Source organism: Pleurodeles waltl, chromosome 7, assembly GCF_031143425.1.
Source record: "Pleurodeles waltl isolate 20211129_DDA chromosome 7, aPleWal1.hap1.20221129, whole genome shotgun sequence".
Lineage (NCBI taxonomy): Eukaryota > Metazoa > Chordata > Amphibia > Caudata > Salamandridae > Pleurodeles > Pleurodeles waltl.
Genome location: NC_090446.1, coordinates 509,315,454 through 509,333,091, shown reverse-complemented (window position 1 = coordinate 509,333,091; position 17,638 = coordinate 509,315,454).

Sequence of the window (17,638 nt, the reverse complement as noted above, 5' to 3'; positions counted from 1 at the left end):
GTCCATGTTTAGCATGGATAAGGGACGGTAAGACCGCACATTCGTTGCGGGACGGCCTGGTTTTAAGAGTGGTATCCTTATGGCTTTGTTCTTGGACAGGGGCAGTACTCCAAGTTCTAGCGCCTCAGAGTAGAGTGCGCTGAGTTGGGGACCCAGCAGGTCCAGGTATGCACTATAAGAGGGAGTCCGTCTGCTGCTGGAACATTTCCTCAAGCCATCGCTCCCACCGCCACAGCAATTTTCCTGGAGGACGGTGGCTGCGCCTCGGCCTGCTGAGCCGCTTCTCCTAGTTTAGGGAGATGAAGGTCGTCTAGGCTCTGCAATTGTGTTGGGGTAGAGCCTCCTCTGGGGAGGCATATAACAGGGAGTAGTAGTCAGTGAATCTGTCATTGAAATCATCCTGCATGAAAAGCCGCCTCCCTATAGGGTCCTCAATCTCCATCCCCAAAGACTGCAGCCACGGCGAGAAAGAGAGCCAGGCCAATAATGCCCCTGCCCTATCCGCCTCTGCGTGTCATCTGGCCATGTAGTTTTTATAGTCAAAACACCGTAATCTCTCCATTGCCACAGCAACTCTTTCCCTAGTTTCGGTAATGAGGGGGGACAACTCCAGGGCACGAGGCCTCCTTCGTTCTATTTCTCTAAGTTCTCCCTCATGTTTTCCAATTTCCTTCTCCAGGGCTTTCCTGACCCCAAATATTTCCGCCATGCATTTGTCCCTGATGACTGTTTTAAAGCCCTCCCATTCTAGTGTGGGGATGATGCAGTTCCTTTATTATGTTCAAAGTAATCCCTTATTGTGATCTTAATGGACTGCCTAAAGGCACTATCTTCAAGTGACTCTACTCTAAGTCGCCAATCCGGTATTCGAGGTCGGTCCCTTTTCCAGGCCAGCATAGGTAATAAAGGGTTGTGGTCCGAGACCGTGCGACAAAGGTATTCAGCCACAGTTGCCGTGCTATTGACTTCTGGGGATGCTAGAAAGTCATCTAATCGGACATGTAGGTCATGTAAGTGGGAGTAAAAGGAGTAGTCTTGCTCGGTAGGGTGAAGGTGCCTCCAGCAGTCGGTGAAGCCCCAGTGTTGTTGCCAGGTTGTGAATGTCTTGGCTAGCCTGTTTGTGAGCTATCTAGCTCTGTATCAGCAATACAAAAAAAGTCACCGCTTATAATGGTTGCCTGAGTGAGATGTGATCCCAGAGTGTGGGATAGAGCTGTCAGGAAGGTGCCCTGTTCTTGATTTGACGCGTAGATTCCCCCAAGTGTAATATCTCTGCCCTCCAATCTTCCAGACACCAGGACATAACGTCCCTCCTTATCTATAATTTCATTTGTTTTTTGGAACAGTACTCCCAGTCGGATCCATAAGAGGACCCCTCTGGCATATGCTGAGTAGTTTGTGGCATAGATTTGACTGCGCCATCTTTTAGTTATAGCCTTAACCTCCTGTTCTGTCAGATGTGTTTCCTGGATAATTGCTAACTGTACCCCTTCCCTTTTAAGTTGGCTATAGAATTTATATCTTTTGCTCATGCTGTTCAAACCCCTTACATTCCAGGTAAGAAATCTGTAGGTTAGGGGGTTGTCCATAGTGTGCTTTTAAGTGAGGCGTATTTATCTCTCTTCCCCCATACCCAGTGTCTGTGGACTGGTGGGAATATGCTCTTGTGTGTAATAAATGTTATGGAGCTGATACGTCTGGGGGTGACAGAACAGTAGCAAACAAAACAGTTTCCCCAATACCCCAACTCCTTCGCTCCAGGACCGGCATAAAAAACTATCCCCATCCAAACTTTCAACAACTTTGCTAACATTGTGTTTGGGGGTGAGGTACAAAAGACCAAGATCAGGCTTCACCAGCGTGCTCTCCAGAATCCAGTCTCCCAGAATTGTCCTCTGTTTCTCAGCCACGGTGCAAACAGTACTAATACAACACTGTTGTAGGACATGTTGGTTCATGGTAGTGTGTGTGGTGCATTCTTACTTTGTTGTGCAGGTTAGTGTGGGTTCCATCTGATCAATGATGTGAACTCAAGGCTTGTCTAGCGTCATCCAGTGTGTCTAAATAGGCTTATTCATTTCCCTCCCATAGAAGAAGAGTCAGCGTGTATGCTCATAGTCCGGAGTCCATTACAGTATTTCGTCTGAGGTCCCCGGGGTCACTTTTGGGAGGATGTCGGAGGCATCGTGAGATGAGAAGGAAGCACTAGCAAACGTAGATTTGTGGTCAGACAGGACCTCGGAGGGGTGGAATAATTCAGGGCCCCCTCCGTTCAAGGATGCTACGATGTCCACTGCGTCCCGCATTTCCTGTAGGGCTTGGTGGTGCGGTGGTGCCGCAGCAGTCCGCAGTTTCCCGGTTCTCACTTGCGGTCTGGTACTTGATAGGTTCGTACATGCTGACGATTTTGCAGAGGCAGGGTTAAGCAATTCCAGCCATTCCCAAACTTGTTGAGGCGCAGTGAAGAAAAGGACCTTGTTGTTGGAGGTTATACTTAGTTTAGCTAGGAACAGCATGGCATAATGGATTCCCCGTTCTCTGAATTTTTTCTTAACCCTTTGTTTCTGTGTTTCTCTGGTGAAGTCCAGAAAGATAATTATTTGCTGTTCCCCAATTTTGATCTCCCCTTGCCATCTCGCCTGGGTCAGGATGTGGTACCTGTCTTTGAAGTGGAGCAGTTTGGCAATGATCGTCATGGCCTCGCTCCCAGGGATGGGGGCCTGGCTGGCACCCTATGAGCCCATTCAATTGTAAAATATGGCAATCAGCCCTCAGGAGCTACTGCGCCATGTATCCATTGTTCCAAGAATGCTTCCATATTTGCTGGTCCTACTTCCGCTTTTTCTCAGATTACTTCTGCAGGCCCTGTTTTCTGTGTCTTCTGCTCCAGTCTCTAGGGCTATAATGCGTGATGTTAGATCGGACATATTTTTTGTTTGTTTTGTCAATTTTTGGCAGTTCAAGGGATTTTTCATTTGTTACAACTCTGTCTGTTAGTCTGCGATGGTCATCTCTGAGAAGGGTCAGATCCACAGTTAGCGTGTCAATCTTTAATTCCAGGGCTTCTCGGGATGCTTGAATCGCTTGAAGTATGGTGTCAAGGGTGGTCTCCTGGGACAGATTATACATTAGGTCAGTTTGTTCGGTGACTCCCCCCTCTAATTGGGGCCCCCGATGGTCCTCTGTCTGGGCCCTCTCGTTATCTCATCTTGCCCATGGCTTTGTCTGCTGCTCTCACTCCAGTTGCGGGAGCAGCCTGCTGAGATTGAGTCGCGGTATCAAGGAGCCAGGATTGGGTCCCGGTTGGCGAGAGGAGAGCAGATCCCGGGTGCCCCCAGGTGCAGGTCACGCGTTCTGGCTACGCGCCAAGATGGTGTATTTGGTGCTGGGCTGAAGAGAGCCTGCACAGGCTCCCAGTCTGCCTGGGAGCGCCCTGGCTGGACACTCTCAGCTAATCTCAAAGCAGCATCACGATTGGGCGCAGGGCAGGCTGGGAGCCTGTCCCTGCGGGCAGCGAGACGGGAGGAGGCAGAGGAGTGGCGCAGCACGGGAGCACAGGTAAGTGTTTTTTGTATTATTATTTTTAATTTAACTCTTCTCCCTCCTCACCCCGCGCGCGCCGCCCCTCCCTTTTAGTCAGGGCGAGCCATGACTGTATTTATGGCCATGTGTTCTTTGTTTGTGAATCTGCACTCAAGTGGAAAGCACAAGGGAATTTGAGCAGGTATGAAGGCATGAAGGTGAACACCCGTACTGAGTCTAGGAGGATTTCATTGCATTATCCAAAACATCTTTAGTGTTAATTATTTCTCTCCAACTAATCCCATCACCATATGCAGACATTTCTGTCAGTATTCTATTCCCTCTGTATTTTACACAACTCCTACAAGCCTTTTAAAGCAAATATAAGTGAATGTCACATTCTAGATCAACACCCTATGCCATATAAAATACTGCAGCTCTTGATGTGTACAGTGACAGTACTTCTTCACTGCATCTATATGACGTCCAGCATGGGACGGTCCATTCAACACCACACTGTTGGTATGACACACAATGCTCTTAATTGTGCTCTCTTAGCAATCCTGGCTAAATTACTAAGGTGGTCATTCCCGCCGCCCGGCAGGCGGGAACTGCCATTTGCCCGCTACGCAGCCAAAAGACCGCTGCCGGCATTCCAACCTTCCCGCTGGGCCGGCGGGCGCTAACCATGTTAGCACCCGCCAGCCTAGCGGGAAGGAGGCCTGCAACACAGAAGCTGTCTCCGAATGGAGCCGGCGGTGTTGCGGCCGTGCGACAGTTGCACCCGTCGCGCTTTTCACTGTCTGCTAGGCAGACAGTGAAAATCCGGCCGGGCCCTGTTAGGGGGCCCCTGCACTGCCCATGCCAGTGGCATGGGCGGTGCAGGGGCCCCCAGGAGCCCCAAGACACCCGTTACCACCAGCCTCCTCCTGGCGGTGACAACCGCCAGAAACAGGCTGGCGGTAAGGGGGTCACGCTGCCATGGCGGATTCGCAAAGCCGGGGCAAAAACGGCGGGAAACTGCCGGCTCCGGTTTTCTGACCGCGGCTTTACCGCCGCGGTCAGAATGGGCTATGATGCACCGCCAGCCTGTTGGCGGTGCTTCCGTCATCCGCGACCCTGGCGGTCATAGACCGCCAGGGTCAGAATGACCCCCTAAATCTGAGAAAAGGGTGGTGCGGCTGAGGTTTGGCAAGTACGCTGCTCTACAGAGGGTTCAGGAAGTCACTCGTAAACTGCCTATTTGTCATTTTTATTCTACCCTGGCAGTTGGCGTCAGGAACTTGTATCTAACCCTAGAGCTAACAAGTTGGGAGAGATCGCTTTTCTTGGGTCAGGGACTGTTTGGTACTTAGGCCCTCATTTTGTCAAGGGCGGAAACACGGCAGTGATTATACTGGTGGATGGTGGTCAGCTGGTGCTGCTACCACCAGCACCGTCATGCCAGTTGAACGCCACCAGCCGTATCATGACTTGTGATGCGGTCTGGCGGTGTTCTGCTGGCGGGCGCTGCTGGCGGTAGCAGCACCCTTTGCCACTGCCTGCCGGAAGCCCTCCTAGAATAGGGTAAGTCGGGCTTCAGACAGGGAGGGGGGTAGGTGGTGTTGTGTGTTTGTGTGTCTATCTGGTTGTGTGACTGAATGTGTGAGTGTGTGTGTGAATGAGTCTGTGTGTGTAGTGTTGTTTGAGTGGGTGTATGCATGTGAGTGAATGCATGTAAGAATGGTGAAGTGAGTGCATGTCTGCATCTCAGTGTGAATGTGTGTAAAAATGTGTGCGAGCATGACTCGAGGTATGCGTGTATGAATGCGTGTATGCCAGTGTGAGTGATTGGGTGTATGTGTGGTGCGTGTCTGAGGGTGTGTGTGTGTATGGGGGAGTGAGAGGATCGGAGGGGGTGGGGAGAGTCAGAGGATCAGACGGGGTGCGGGGAGTGAGAGGATCGGAGGGGTGGGGAGCTTGGATGGAGGGGGGTGGGGATTGGATGGAGGAGGGTGGGGGTCATCAGGTGGGTGTTGAGAGGGGCGGGGGAGCCACCTACTGGTCACAGGGAAGGAATTCCCTATCACCGGTAGGGCCTACTGCCATGGTTTTCGTGGTGTTGCAATGCCACAAAAACCATGGTTGGAGACAGGCTCAAAATGCGGCCAGCGGTACTATGCTGGCCACCGGGCTGGAGATTGATACCGCCATGGTGGTATGAGCGGAGAAGTGCAGCCAACCCGCCATTCTCATAATGTGGCGGTATGTACCGCCAGCCTGTTGGTGGTACTGCTGCCATATTAACACTCACCTCCGGGGTCATAATGACCCCCTTAGTGTGTTTTAATGATGGGAACAATTTGTGGGCTGGCTCGCTACCCCCTTGTCCTTGCAATGGTTGGGCAGATCAATCTTTGTTGCATTTTTTTTGTGTGATTTTTATCATAGGTTTTTTCATTTTTGCCTCAAACCCCTGTTAAGAAGGTTAGCTACTCGGAAATGTAGAGTGGCTTTAGTTTTCCTTCAAATGTTATATAGCCCTGATATCTGCTTTAGAGTGTGTTGTTCTCTGAAGCTGGCTATTCGCAGCAGAAAATCAATAAAGGGCAGTTAGCCGAGCAGACATGAGTTTCAACCGGTCAGCTCTATATCATTTTTATGCCGTTTTATGTGAAGAATTCTATTTTTTTAAGGTCTCAAATAATAATGAACTGTGACTGTTAAAATGTATTATTGTATAGCTCGTTGTAGGAGGCTGGCCAGGTTTGTCGTGGATACCTAAGTTACTTACACCTTATACTAGGTCCAGTTATCCCTTATTAGTGACATGTAGTCAGTGTCTAGAAGCCAGGCTGTCTAGGGGCAGCTGTAGGCAGAGCAGCCAAGGCTTAACTAGGAGACATGAGAAGCTCTTGCAGTACCACTGCAGTCACACAGTACTTACACACATGAAAGACAATACTCAGGGTTACCAAAAATAAAGGTGCTTTATTTTAGTGACACAAAGCCAAAAATATCTTAGAGGCTATACTCCCTTAGAAGGTAAGTATTATACATAAAATATACACTAGTAACCAAAATCAGTAAAGTCATTAAATAGTGCAAAAAGTCAAAAATCACCATAAGTTACAATGGGCATAGGGGGAACACAAACCATATACTAAAATAGTGGAATGCGAATGTCGGTTTCCCACCTAGGCAAGAGTAGTGTGTAGAGGGGTGCTGGGAGTGTAAGAAAACACCAAAGGTAAGTTAATTACCCCACCCCAGAGCCCAGGAAAGCAGGAGAAAAATACAGCAAGTTTCCTCAGAACACACTAGAAGTTGTGATAAAGAATTATGCAAAAACCAAGCAGGACTGCAAGACACCAACAATGGATTCCTGGTCCTGAATACCTGCAGAGAGAGGAGGCCAAGTTCAAGAACAGCTGAAGAGTCCAGGAGTAACAAGAGGCCCTGCTAATCTGGATGAAGGTGCAAAAGTGGAACCTCTGGTTGGAAGAAAAAGTCAGAGATGCACCAAAGAAGACAGCTGCGGGGTCCTTCTTGGTGCAAGAGATGTCCCACATTGGAGAGATGAATGCAGGCTGGTTTTCATTGCTGGATTCTGCCAACAATCATGGCCCACACAAGAGACGTGTTTGGTGGGAAAAGGCGCTACCCGGGCCCAGACGGGACTTGGAGGTCTCAACTAGGACTGAGGATACAGAGGGGGATCTCAGCACTTCAGAGAGCCCTCAGAAGACCAGGCAGCACCCTCAGGAGTCCCAGGACACAGGGACAAAGGAGTGGCAAATTGCGGTCATCACAGCACTACGTAAAGAAATCCCACGCCACTGGAGAACAACTCAGGGATCTGAGCATCACAGGATAGAGTGCTGGGGACCTGGGCTAAGCTGTGCATTAAGGATTCCTTGGAGAAGCGCACAGAAGCCCCAGGAGCTGCAAAACACGCAGTGCACAACAGCACTGTCTGACTGGGGGAGACAATCTCTTACCTCCACCAAATTTGGACAGTTGGATCTTTGGACAGTCAGGGTTACTTTAATCCACCACCTGTGTTCCAGGATCCATGCTCATTGTCAGGAGAGGAGACCCAGACTACCGGTCGTCGCTGCAGAGGTGCCTGCTGAAGCAGGGAAGTGACTCAGTCCTTCTGGTGCACAATGAAGACAGGCAGTCCTCGGAGCATGCACAACCTGGAAACTGTTGCAGTTGTTGGCAGGAGCTGAAGTTACAGAGTTGCAGTAGCCTTCTTGGATACTTTGTTGCAAGTTGTAGAGTTCCTAGAGCATTTCTGCGGTTGATCCGACAGTAGAAGGTGAAGCAGAGGTTGCAGAGGATTTCTGCTGAAGTCTTGAAATCCGAATCTGAGAAAACACCTAGAGACACTAAATAGCCCTGAGAGGGGGATTGGTCACCTAACCAGGTAAGCACCTATCAAGAGGAGTCTCTGACATCACCTGCTGGCACTGGCCACTCAGATGCTCCCAGAGTTCCCTGACCATCCTGAAAACAAGATGGCAGAACCTAGGGACACTGTGGAGGAGCTCTGGGTACCTCCCCTGGGGTGGTGATGGACAGGGGAGTGGTCACTCCCCTTCCCTTTGTCCAGTTTTGCACCAGAGTGTGGGCTGGGGGTCCCTGAACTGGTGTAGACTGGATTAATCAAGGAGGGCACCATTTGGGATACCCCTCCCATGCCTGTAACACCTATTTCCAAAGGGGGAGGGTGTAACACCTCTGTCCCAAAGGAAATGCTTTGTTCTGCCTTCCTGGGATTGGGCTGCCCAAGCCCCAGGAGGGCAGAAGCCTGTCTGTGAGGTGCCAGCAGCTGAGGCTGCAGTGGAAACCTAAGAGAGCTGGTTTGTCAGTACTAGGAGTCTTTGGTCGAGCCCCCAGGGTGCATGGAATTGGCCCTCCAATACCAGAATCAGTATAGGGGCACAATATCTAGTTCTTAGACACCTTACATGGCCATATTCAGGGTTACCATTGTGAAGCTACATATATGTATTGACCTATATGTAGTGCACACTTATAATGGTGTCACCACACTCATGAAGTCTGGGGAAATGGGCCTGGACGATGTGGGGGCACCTCTGCTAGTGCAGGGGTGCCCTCACACACAGGTACTATACACCTAGCCACCAGGGTCTGGAGGGTAGATATATAGGTGACTTATAAGTGACCTGGTGCAATGAAAATGGGTCTGAAATAGTGCTTAGACTATTTCACTCAGTCTGCAATGGCAGTCCTGAAGAAGTGTTTGCACGAGCTTCTTATGGGTGGCACAAGAAGTGCTGCAGCCCATAAGGATCTTCTGGAACCCCAATGCCCTTGGTACCTAGGTACCATATAGTAGGGTCTTATGAGGGAGGGCCAGTATGCCAATTTGGAGTGAAATATGGAGTCACCAGACGATAGTGACAAATTTAGAAACAGAGAGAGCACAAGTACTGGAGTTCTGATCAGCAGGACGCCGGTGACAATTTAGAAAGCAGTGCAAACACACTGGCAAGCAGGCCACAAATCATAAGCACTGGGGTACTGACTCGCAGGATCCCAGTGACCCAATCAAAACACACTGACAATCAAGCAGAACTTGGGGGTATCATGCCAAGAAAGATAGGACTTTCCTACACAACCCCCCCCAAACGAGGAACAATAAAACTAATCTTGCCCATATGAGACTTCATTGTCTAAGATAAAATATCTGGAGAGCCCATCTGCATTGGAGTGGTTACTCCCAGGTCTATGTTCCACTGTAAAGACCATCCCCTGTAGGGAAATGGACCACCTCAACAATTTAGGGTTTTCTCCTTTCATCTGTTTTAACCATAAGAGACGTTTGTGGTCTGTCTGAACTATGAAGTGAGTCTAAAACAAGTATGGTCTCAGCTTATTCAGAGCCCAGACCACAGCAAAGGCATCCCTCTCATCCCTCTCTATGGCTGACCAATGCTTTTCTATAGGGGTCAACCTCCTACTGATAAAAGCTAAAGGTTGATCTTGGCCCTCTGAGTTTAGTTGTGATAACACTGCCTAACCCCCAGTTCAGAAGTATCTGTCTGGAGAATGAACTTTTTAGAGTGATTTGGGCTTTTTAGGACCAGTGCAGTACGCATAGCCTGCTGAAGCTCCTCAAAAGCTTTTTGACAGCTGGCTGTCCATAATACCTTCTTGGGCATTTTCTTTGAGGTGAGGTCATTAAGAGGGGTAACAAAGGAGTCATAGTTCTTAATGCACCTCCTGTAATACCCAGTGAGACAAATAAAGGATCTGACCTGGGTTTGAGTAGTAGGGGGAACCCAGTCTAAAATAGTTTGGATATTCCCCTGCAGTGGTTCAGTCTGTTCCCCACCAACTAGATGTTCCAGATAAACCACTTTCCCCTGCCCTATCTGGCATTTTGAAGCCTTGATAGTGAGGACAGCCTTTTTCAGGGCCTCCAAAACTTTCCAAAGGTGGACCGAGTGTTCATCCAGGTGGAGCTAAATACAGCAATATCATCCAGATAAACTGCACTGAATGCTTCCAGACCTCGGAGGACTGTATTCACCAGCCTTTGGAAAGTGGCAGGTGCATTTTTCAGACCAAAGGGCATAACTGTAGATTGATAATGACCTCCAGTGGTTGAAAATGCAGTTTTTGGTTTAGCATCCTCTGATAGCTTGATCTGCCAATACCCTGCAGTCAAGTCAAAGGTGCTCAGATACTTGGCAGATGCCAGTGTATCAATGACCTCATCTGCCCTGGGTATAGGGTGAGCATCTGTTTTTGTAATTGTATTGAGCCCTCTGTAGTCTAAACAAAACCTAATTTCCCTTTTACCATTTTGACTATGAGGTTTGGAGACAAGCACCACAGGGCTGGTCCAGGGGCTGTCTGAGTGGTCAATTACCCTAGGGTCCAACAGCTTTTGAACCTCAGATTTAATACAGTCGCTGACATGGTAAGGCTGCCTGTAAATCTTACTTTTGACAGGCAAACTGTCTCCACTATCAATAGTATGCTCACACCAAGTAGTCTGACCGGGTGTGAGTGAAAAGAGTTCAGAGAATTGGCATAGGAGTTTCTTGAAGTCCTCCTTTTGCTCTGCTTTAAGGCAGTCTGCAAGGACAACCCCCTCCAATGAGCCATCAGCTGCAGTGTTGGAAAAGAGGTCAGGGAGAGGGTCACTCTCTCCTTCCTGCCCCTTATCAGTGGCCATGAGTAGCGCGAGTCTGCCTTCTCATAGTAGGGTTTCAGGCGTTTCACATAAAGTACCATTAGGGGACTTCTTGGAGTGCCTAGGTCCACCAGATAGGTGACCTCACCCTTCTTTTCCACTATGAGATGTGGTCCACTCCATTTGTCTTTGAGTGCTCTTGGTGCCACAGGCTCCAATACCCACACCTTCTGTCCTGGGTGGTACTCAGTGAGGACAGCATTCTGGTCATGCCATTGCGTTTGGAGCTCTTGGCTAGTCTGAAGGTTTTTAGTGGCCTTTTTCATGTACTCAGCCATTCTAGATCTTAGGCCAAGCACATAATCCACAATGCCTTGTTTAGGGGGCTTCAAGGGTTGTTCCCACTCCTCGTCGACAAGTGCAAGTGGACCCCTAACAGGGTGACCAAAAAGGAGTTCAAAGGGGCTGTAACCCACTCCCTTCTAGGGTACCTCCCTGTAGGCAAAAAGGAGGCATGGCAGGAGGACATCTCATCTCCTTATGGTTTTTTAGAGAGTCCCATTATCATGCCTTTGAGAGTTTTGTTAAATCTCTCAACCAGTCCATTTGTCTGTGGATGATAGGGTGTTATGAATTTATAGGTTACACCACATTCCTTCCACACTGCTTTTAAGTATGTAGACATGAGGTTACTACCCCTGTCTGATACTATCTCTTTAGGGAAGCCCACCCAGGAAAATATTGCCAGGAGGGACTTTGCCACTGCAGGAGCTGTAGTGGTCCGTAAGGGTATGGCTTCTGGATATCTTGTGGCATGGCCCACTACCACTAACATGAACCTGTTTCCAGAAGCAGTTGGAGGGTCAAGGGGGCCAACAATATCAACCCCCACCTTCTCAAAGGACACCCCTTCCACAGGCAGTGTGATTAAGGGGAGCTTGGGAGTGCCACAAGTTTTGCCACTGGCCTTGCAAGTGACACAAGAGGGACAAAACACTCTTTTGTGTCCCCTGACATGCGAGGACAGTGAAAGTGAGGGACCAGTCTGTCCCAAGTCTTACTTTGCCCCAGATGTCCAATCAGGGGAATATCATGTGTAAGAGTTAGGAGGAGTTCCCTATACTGCAAGGGAATGACCAGTTTCCTGGAAGCACCAGGTTTTGGGTCCCTTGCTTCAGTGTAAAGGAGATTGTTCTCCCAGTAAACTCTATGTGAGTCATTGATATTCCCCAGCTTCTTGTTTGACAGTTGGCTGTCTTAGACCCTGTAGTGTTGGACAGGTCTGCTGTACCACACTCAGTTCCTCCCTGGCAGGCCCCCCTACACCCAAGAGTTCAGCTGTGTCAGCATGAAGCTCCTCTGGTATAAATTCTGCACAATGAGTTGACTCCTCCTCATCAAAAGGGGAATCTTCTGGAGAGGGAGGGATAGTGGACGAGGGTTTGTCCTTTCTACCCCTAGTTTTTCGGAGCACTTGGTCCATTGTTCCAGGAACCAAGTTTCCCTGTCCTCTTTGCTTCCTGGCCTGAGCCCTAGTAAGAGCAAAGATGTGCCCTGGAAATCCACTTCAGCCCAAGCTGCAGTCTCCAAATCATTGGCCAGTAGACATTCTATAGGTAGGTCAGTAGATACCACAAAATGTTTAGGACCAGTAACCCCCCACCCCCCAGTTGAGATTCATAACAGCCATGGGGTGGCTAACAGTGTTTTCATGGGCATCAGTAACTTGGTACTGATGACCAAGTAGGTGTTGCTCAGGGGCTACCAATTTTTCCATCCCCATAGTGACACTGGCACCTGTGTCTCTGTAGACCTCAACCTGAACACCATTTATTAGGGGTAGTTGTTTGTACTTATCCATATTAAGGGGACAAGCAATCAAGGTTGCAAGGTCAATGCCACCATGTAGGAGGCTGGCCTGGTTTGTAGTGGGTACCAAGGGGTACTTACACTCTGTACCAGGTCCAGTTATCCCTTATTAGTGTAGAAGAGGTGTTTCTAGCAGCTTAGGCTGATAGAAGGTAGCTATAGCAGAGCAACTTAGGCTGAACTAGGAGACATGCAAAGCTCCTAGTATACCACTGGTGTCATATGCACAATATCATAGGAAAACACAATACACAGATATACTAAAAATAAAGGTACTTTATTTTTATGACAATATGCCAAAAGTATCTCAGTGAGTACCCTCAGTATGAGGATGACAAATATACACAAGATATATGTACACAATACCAAAAATATGCAGTAATAGCAAAAGGAAGTAATGCAAGCAGTGTAAAGTTACAGTAGATTGCAATAGGCGCACATAGGTATAGGGGTAACACAAACCATATACTCCAAAAGTGGAATGCGAACCACGAATGGACCCCAAACCTATGTGAGCTTGTAGAGGGTCGCTGGGACTGTAAGAAAGCAGTGAGGGTTAGAAAAATAGCCCACCCCAAGACCCTGAAAAGTAGGTGTAAAGTGCACCTATAACCCCCAGAGAGTACAGAAGTCGTGATAGGGCGTTTCTGCAAGGAAGACCAACACCAGCAAAGCAACCAAAGTGGATTTCCGGACCTGAGTACCTGTGAAACAAGGGGACCAAGTCCAAGAGTCACGACAATGTCGAGAGTGGGCAGATGCTCAGGAAATACCAACTGTGGGTGCAGAGAAGCTGCCACCGGATGGTAGAAGCTGCGGATTCTGCAAGAACGAAGAGGGCTAGAAACTTCCTCTTTGGAGGATGGATGTCCCACGTCGTGAAGGAGCTTTCAGAGGTGTTCCCACGCAGAAAGACCGCAAACAAGCCTTGCTAGCTGCAAGGGTTGCGGTTAGGGTTTTTGGATGCTGCTGTGGCCCAGGAGGGAACAGGATGTTGCCACTTGGATGAGGAGACAGAGTGGGCGCCCAGCAAGTCAGGGAGCCTCACAGAAGCAGGCAGCACCCACAGAAGTACCAGAACAGGCACTTAGAAGAGGAGTGAACCGGAGTCCACACGAAGTAACCAAAGGGAGTCCCACGACGCCGGAGGACAACTCAGAAGGTTGTGCACTGCAGGTTAGAGTGCCGGGGACCCAGGCTTGGCTGTGCACGAAGGAAATCCTGGAAGAGTGCACAGGAGCCGGAGCAGCTGCAAATCACGCGGTACCAAGCAATGCAGTCTAGCGTGGGGAGGCAAGGACTTACCTCCACCAAACTTGGACTGAAGAGTCACTGGACTGTGGGAGTCACTTGGACAGAGTTGCTGAGTTCCAGGGACCACGCTCCTCGTGCTGAGAGGGGACCCAGAGGACCGATGATGCAGTCTTTTGTTGCCTGCGGTTGCATGGGGAAGATTCCGTTGACCCACAGGAGATTTCTTCAGAGCTCCTGGTGCAGAAAGGAGGCAGGCTACCTGTAGGAGGCTGGACTGGCTTGTAGTGCGTACCAAGGGGTACTTGCACCTTGCACCAGGCCCAGTTATCCCTTATTAGTGTATAGGGTGTCTAGCAGCTTAGGCTGATAGATAATGGTAGCTTAGCAGAGCAGCTTAGGCTGAACTAGGAGACGTGTGAAGCTACCACAGTACCACTTAGTGTCATATGCACAATATCATAAGAAAACACAATACACAGTTATACTAAAAATAAAGGTACTTTATTTTTATGACAATATGCCAAAGTATCTTAGAGTGTACCCTCAGTGAGAGGATAGGAAATATACACAAGATATATATACACAATAGCAAAAATATGCAGTATAGTCTTAGAAAACAGTGCAAACAATGTATAGTTACAATAGGATGCAATGGGGAAACATAGGGATAGGGGCAACACAAACCATATACTCCAAAAGTGGAATTCGAACCACGAATGGACCCCAAACCTATGTGACCTTGTAGAGGGTCGCTGGGACTATTAGAAAATAGTGAGAGTTAGAAAAATAACCCTCCCCAAGACCCTGAAAAGTGAGTGCAAAGTGCACTAAAGTTCCCCTAAGGACAAAGAAGTTGTGTTAGAGGAATAATGCAGGAAAGACACAAATCAGCAATGCAACAACTGTGGATTTCCAATCTCGGGTACCTGTGGAACAAGGGGACCAAGTCCAAAAGTCACAAGCAAGTCGGAGATGGGCAGATGCCCAGGAAATGCCAGCTGCGGGTGCAAAGAAGCTTCTACTGGACAGAAGAAGCTGAGGTTTTTGCAGGAACAAAAAGGGCTAGAGACTTCCCCTTTGGTGGACGGATCCGTCTCGCCGTGGAAAGTCGTGCAGAAGTGTTTTCCCGCCGAAAGAACGCCAACAAGCCTTGCTAGCTGCAAATCGTGCGGTTAAAGTTTTTGGACGCTGCTGAGGCCCAACAGGGACCAGGAGGTCGCAAATTGGACCTGAAGAGAGAGGGGACGTCGAGCAAGACAAAGAGCCCTCACTGAAGCAGGTAGCACCCACAGAAGTGCCAGAAACAGGCACTACGAGGATGCGTGAAACGGTGCTCGCCGAAATTGCACAAAGGAGTCCCACGTCGCCGGAGACCAACTTAGAACGTCGTGCAATGCAGGTTAGAGTGCCGTGGAGCCAGGCTTGGCTGTGCACAAAGGATTTCTGCCGAAAGTGCACAGGGGCCGGAGTAGCTGCAAAGTCGCGGTTCCCAGCAATGCAGCCCAGCGAGGTGAGGCAAGGACTTACCTCCACCAAACTTGGACTGAAGAGTCACTGGACTGTGGGGGTCACTTGGACAGAGTCGCTGGATTCGAGGGACCTCGCTCGTCGTGCTGAGAGGAGACCCAAGGGACCGGTAATGCAGCTTTTTGGTACCTGCGGTTGCAGGGGGAAGATTCCGTCGACCCACGGGAGATTTCTTCGGAGCTTCTGGTGCAGAGAGGAGGCAGACTACCCCCACAGCATGCACAAGTAGGAAAACAGTCGAGAAGGCGGCAGGATCAGCGTTACAGAGTTGCAGTAGTCGTCTTTGCTACTATGTTGCAGGTTTGCAGGCTTCCAGCGCGGTCAGCTGTCGATTCCTTATCAGAAGGTGAAGAGGGAGATGCAGAGGAACTCGGATGAGCTCTTGCATTCGTTATCTAAAGTTTCCCCAGAGACAGAGACCCTAAATAGCCAGAAAAGAGGGTTTGTCTACCTAGGAGAGAGGATAGGCTACTAACACCTGAAGGAGCCTATCAGCAGGAGTCTCTGACGTCACCTGGTGGCACTGGCCACTCAGAGCAGCCCAGTGTGCCAGCAGCACCTCTGTTTCCAAGATGGCAGAGGTCTGGAGCACATTGGAGGAGCTCTGGACACCTCCCAGGGGAGGTGCAGGTCAGGGGAGTGGTCACTCCCCTTTCCTTTGTCCAGTTTCGCGCCAGAGCAGGGGCTAAGGGGTCCCTGAACCGGTGTAGACTGGCTTATGCAGAATTGGGCACATCTGTGCCCAAGAAAGCATTTCCAGAGGCTGGGGGAGGCTACTCCTCCCCTGCCTTCACACCATTTTCCAAAGGGAGAGGGTGTCACACCCTCTCTCAGAGGAAGTCCTTTGTTCTGCCATCCTGGGCCAGGCCTGGCTGGACCCCAGGAGGGCAGATGCCTGTCTGAGGGGTTGGCAGCAGCAGCAGCTGCAGTGAAACCCCAGGAAGGGCAGTTTGGCAGTACCAGGGTCTGTGCTACAGACCACTGGGATCATGGGATTGTGCCAACTATGCCAGGATGGCATGGAGGGGGCAATTCCATGATCATAGACATGTTACATGGCCATATTCGGAGTTACCATGGTGAAGCTACATATAGGTAGTGACCTATATGTAGTGCACGCGTGTAATGGTGTCCCCGCACTCACAAAGTTCAGGGAATTGGCTCTGAACAATGTGGGGGCACCTTGGCTAGTGCCAGGGTGCCCTCACACTAAGTAACTTTGCACCCAACCTTTACCAGGTAAAGGTTAGACATATAGGTGACTTATAAGTTACTTAAGTGCAGTGTAAAATGGCTGTGAAATAACGTGGACGTTATTTCACTCAGGCTGCAGTGGCAGGCCTGTGTAAGAATTGTCAGAGCTCCCTATGGGTGGCAAAAGAAATGCTGCAGCCCATAGGGATCTCCTGGAACCCCAATACCCTGGGTACCTCAGTACCATATACTACGGAATTATAAGGGTGTTCCAGTAAGCCAATGTAAATTGGTAAAAAATGGTCACTAGCCTGTTAGTGACAATTTAGAAAGAAATGAGAGAGCATAACCACTGAGGTTCTGATTAGCAGAGCCTCAGTGAGACAGTTAGTCACTACACAGGTAACACATTCAGGCACACTTATGAGCACTGGGGCCCTGGGTTACCAGGGTCCCAGTGACACATACAACTAAAACAACATATATACAGTGAAAAATGGGGGTAAAATGCCAGGCAAGATGGTACTTTCCTACACAACCCCCCCCCAAACGAAGGACAATAAGACTAGCCATGACCTGATGAGTCTTCATTGTCTAAGTGGAAATATCTGGAGAGTCCATCCGCATTGGAGTGGCTACTCCCAGGTCTATGTTCCACTGTATATCCATTCCCTGTAGGGATATGGACCACCTCAACAATTTAGGATTTTCACCTTTCATTTGTTTTAGCCAAAGTAGAGGTTTGTGGTCTGTCTGAACAATGAAGTGAGTGCCAAACAGGTATGGCCTCAACTTCTTCAGAGCCCAGACCACAGCAAAGGCCTCCCTCTCAATGGCAGACCAACGCTTTTCTCTAGGGGTCAACCTCCTACTAATAAAAGCAACAGGTTGATCCTGGCCCTCAAAATTAAGTTGTGATAGGACTGCCCCTACTCCTAATTCAGATGCATCAGTCTGGACATAGAATTTTTTAGAGTAACAAGGGCTTTTCAGGACAGGTGCAGAGCACATGGCCTGCTTCAGCTCCTCAAAAGCTTTCTGACAGTTTGCTGTCCATAATACCTTTTTAGGCATTTTCTTGGATGTGAGGTCATTAAGAGGGGCTGCAATGGAGCCATA